This window comes from Temnothorax longispinosus, chromosome 5 (assembly GCF_030848805.1).
Source record: "Temnothorax longispinosus isolate EJ_2023e chromosome 5, Tlon_JGU_v1, whole genome shotgun sequence".
NCBI classification, from domain to species: Eukaryota; Metazoa; Arthropoda; class Insecta; order Hymenoptera; family Formicidae; genus Temnothorax; species Temnothorax longispinosus.
The window spans coordinates 13,882,566-13,886,716 of NC_092362.1; the positions used below are offsets into that span (position 1 = coordinate 13,882,566).

At 41.0% G+C, this 4,151-nt stretch overlaps 1 protein-coding gene across 4 annotated transcripts in view; it reads left to right on the forward strand.

The window, feature by feature from the left end:
• Positions 1-4,151, forward strand: part of LOC139812823 (rho GTPase-activating protein 20) — a 187,330-nt gene that overhangs the window by 111,943 nt on the left and 71,236 nt on the right. The gene's annotated exons all lie outside the window — the stretch shown is intronic.

Genomic DNA, 4,151 nt, shown 5'->3' on the forward strand with positions numbered 1-4,151 from the left:
TTCTTAGTCCGTCTCTTTTTTTGTCCCCGTCTCGGTATGCTTTTTCACGGGAACATGATTTGTGCCCCTCCTCAGGAGATCCAGAGGAGAGACCTTTGATCCCCTCATTCAGTTCCCATCGGAGCGAAGTTCCTATCGTTTGAAAGAATACAAAAATCATCGCGGAAGAATGAGAGGAGAGCAGCAACCAGCGAGAAATTTTGAAACTTCTTTGATCACTTCATTGATCATTTTCACAATATATAATACTAATTTCAACTTTTACAGAGAAGTCTGAGTTTTAGATTTTTATCTGTTTTTGGTAATTGATTTATACAAACGCGATTTTTTAAGAGAAAATTTGTTGCAATTTTTTAATATAGTTTCTTTATAATATTGAAAATAATACGATGCGAAAAAATGAGTATATAATTAAACTCTAAGCTTATCCAATTGTCAATCCTTGTCGGGAAAGCGGATCTTTGTCGCCGGTTCCGCATTGCCACAAACGATGTATATACTTTCATAAGATCGAGACTGGAAGAAGAAGCAGTCGTGTATCGGCGATCGGTGTCACTTCGTGATATCGATCGAAGTGACCCTGTTTTTTCATCGCGCAGCACGACATGAGACTAACCCGAAACTCGCTGCGTGACCCATTAAACGTTTCTCGATCGGTTGCGCTGATCAACGGCTCGGAAACGCCTTGTCCTTGGACGGGAATTTCACGGCGCTGCTGCTTTTGCGCAATTCCGACTTTGCTGGTTCTCGTCTCTTTTCCCCCCTCGGGCGCCGACGCGGACGTGTGCACCTGTGCGACTCGTGAGCCTGTATTTGCTTTTCTCACAGCAATCAGCGAATTTCACATAGCGAAAGCAATCTTCTTTGGCTTACTTTACGTAAAAAGAGGGAGCAAAACGCAAAAAGTGTCGTATGCCTCAGAGTTACAATAGTTCTACTAGTGTACAGTCGCTAGAATAAGAACACCGGATGTAAACGTATAATTGAAAAAGAAATTTTTATTATATTTTTTTATGTCGAAAATGCATTATTCACTTTGCCCGTATTACGTTACGTACGTTTTCCATTTCTATGGTGGGATAAGAGACTTGCACCAGCTGTCGTCTTTGTAGGCAAGGCATGACGTGACAGGGTGGTCTAAGGGACGTTAAAAATGGGGGTCCATTGTACGAGGAGTATGTCATACGGACGTAATTTCAAGCTACGCGTGTACCTTGCGGTGTCGTTTATTTCATGGGGTGTCCCCTTTTTCCTCTCTCTTCGTCAAGAAAGAGACGAGCGAACGTTCGACAAGGCGCCACTGCCATAAGCAGAGTCTCTCGTTTTTCCATTAAGACGTTACGCTTATTGTTCGTGTGTCGTATTTTTCATTGGAAACTGTAAACGTCGGTCAATCAAAAACCAGCTTGCTCGAAAGCGAGAACCGTGCGTTCGTGCTGACGTAAGTCCGTTACGAAACGGAATTACCTGTCGCACCGCATTGTAACGCATTATCGCGTTGACATTTTTACATCGAGTTATTTATGCATTCGAGCAACGCGACTTTCGGGAATTACCGCGCGAATTCAGAAACTTATAAATCGAATCTAAAGACTATTTTAAGTGACTAGAAAAATTAAGTAGAAAAACGATTATTTTATGTGATGGTAACAATCTGCTATCAAAACTATGTCACGTAATCTTTCAAATCACTAACAATAATATTATAAGGGAGAAAGAAAGAACTTGTTAGCGTTAAAATGCTAAAAGTTCTCGTTTTCAATAAATGTATTCTATAATATGTTATTTAAACAGAAAATTTCATAGCAAATTTCTGAGATGCAAAAAGTTAGCGTCGGGAAAATTGATTTTTGTCCACATTAACTTGGACGAAGCTTGATCTGTTTGATCTTTTAAATCACTTTCGATTTCGCACGTGCAAGGCGGTACGTGTCTTCCTCGACAGAGCATGATTCCTCGAAATTTACGAACCAGAACGAGCAAGAAGATTATTTCGTTGCTAGTAGCATACACATGTACATACACAGAAGTTCTAACAAAAGGGAAGCAAAGGTGAGGGACCAGGAAAGAGCGAGAGAGTAAGCGAGAGGGGGGACCGGAAGGAGGTATCCAACAGGATGTGCGCGTACGTCCTTTCGGCATTGTGTGTACACCGGAACTGTGGGAAAACTTCCACACTTGGAAATACTGAGCGCGACGCGAGCCCGCTCTCTCGATTCTCGTATATAGCGCCATTTATGAATATTTCATTCGCACCTATTGTGCGGGAATTTGAGAAAATTGCGCGAGTACGTGTTTTTCTTTTCAACCCTCCGAGCCGCGGATGCTGATTAATTAGTCCACTGGAGCGACGAGAAAATTCCAGCGTGGAAACTCGCACCGTCTTTCTCAATTAGCAGAGAATTATATGGTTATGCTTCTGCAACTATAGCTCTCAGCAATGTTCAGATGAAAATATATTACGGGCTGAAGCTATTATTGTCTCACGAGCTACCACTCGTACTCGTGAATATCACTTTACTGTAATGATAAAGATAACAGACAATTAAGCTTATCACAGTTATCGCACTCAGGTTTGAAAGCTAACGCTTGTTGCACCCGTGATATATATATATTTTTTTTTGAACAATTGCGGCGAAGATTGTATTTCAGCTCACGCTAATTAAGTGCGTTGACAGCGGAATAAAACGAGAGACTGATGAGATATCCATTGGCGAGCTACTTTCACTCGCCGCGATACATCTCAACGTTCGCGCCGACACGGTCGAAAAGGCGCCCATTGTGCGGGAATTACAATGGGGAATTATTGGTAACTCTCATGCGAAACGATTTCGCATAGTATATACATGATTCGGTTGAATTTTAACCTTTTACCACCATATATGCTTGCTTAGTATTCTAACTCGTGCATCGTATATTGTGTGGCGTGCTATTTTGTTCCTATAACTATTATTTCACAAATAGGAAAATAGCGATAAATTTTTATAAATTACACATACATCAATGCATAAAACAATTTTTTTGGATTGACGAAACAAAACAGTGGTATGTATGTATTTCCAAATTTGTGTTATAATTTTATCAATTTAATATTACGTCATATTTTTTAGAGTAGCATGAATCACTTAAAAAATCTCCATTTTAATTAATGTATCTTCTTACGCACGAAGAATTTTTAATTAAATGTATGAAATGTCCGTTTCGTAAGAGAGTTAATTGATTTATCGCAAGGGGCTTTTACGCGTTGGTTCCGGATTAATTAATTCTCCAAATCTCACAATTTGCGTGTATAGATTTATTTAATCAGGCGTTCCATCGAGCCTGCAATAACGAGCTCATGTTTAAAACATTTTCACTATTAACGCGAATCATTTGACCAACGAATTTTGAAATAAAGGTGATAACTCTCCTGTTGACTCAAAAGTATCCGAACTACGACTCTCTAATCCGTTATGAGAAACGGCCGCGGCGACGGGAACGAAAAAAAGAGAGAGAAGAGCGACCGTTGGGTCTCGAGAGCTGGTATCGAGGAAATCGCAGCGATTTCTTAACTCCAAAAGAGTCGAGCGCTCCGGTTAGATATACGTGATCGATGTGCGCACGCGACATTTATCGATTTCTACGCGAGATCGCGTGGAAAGGACGTGCGTCGATCGATCGAAACTTTGTTGTTCACGAGCGAGCGAGCACACGTCCAGTAAGACGCGCACGAACTCACCTGTAAATGAAAAAAAAAATGGGAAAGATTTGCGGTCGCGACGTGACACGACGAGTCTCAGTCGACGATCCTTTCCGCTCGAGTTTCTGTTTGCTCGATGTACGTATATGTATACGTGTCTCGTACCTACCTTCCCGGTGTTTAACCCTTTCGCTCCCGGTGTCCTCGATCGTGGGCATACTTTTTCTTCATTTGCAAATACGCCAACGAAGTTTTAGAGACGCTCGGAGTACCGTTGTTTCGGGTCTGAGTTACGATTCGAATCATGTAGCGTTATTGGTGATTTTCGGGTGGAATAGTAAGAAGGGAATGAATCATGAGAGGGACGATTTATTAGTGATAAAACTGCTGGTAAATTCTTTTGTCTTTTATTTAGCAAATTAATGTCTCGCACAAAAACACACATGATTTACAAATCATCGACTGTCCTCAT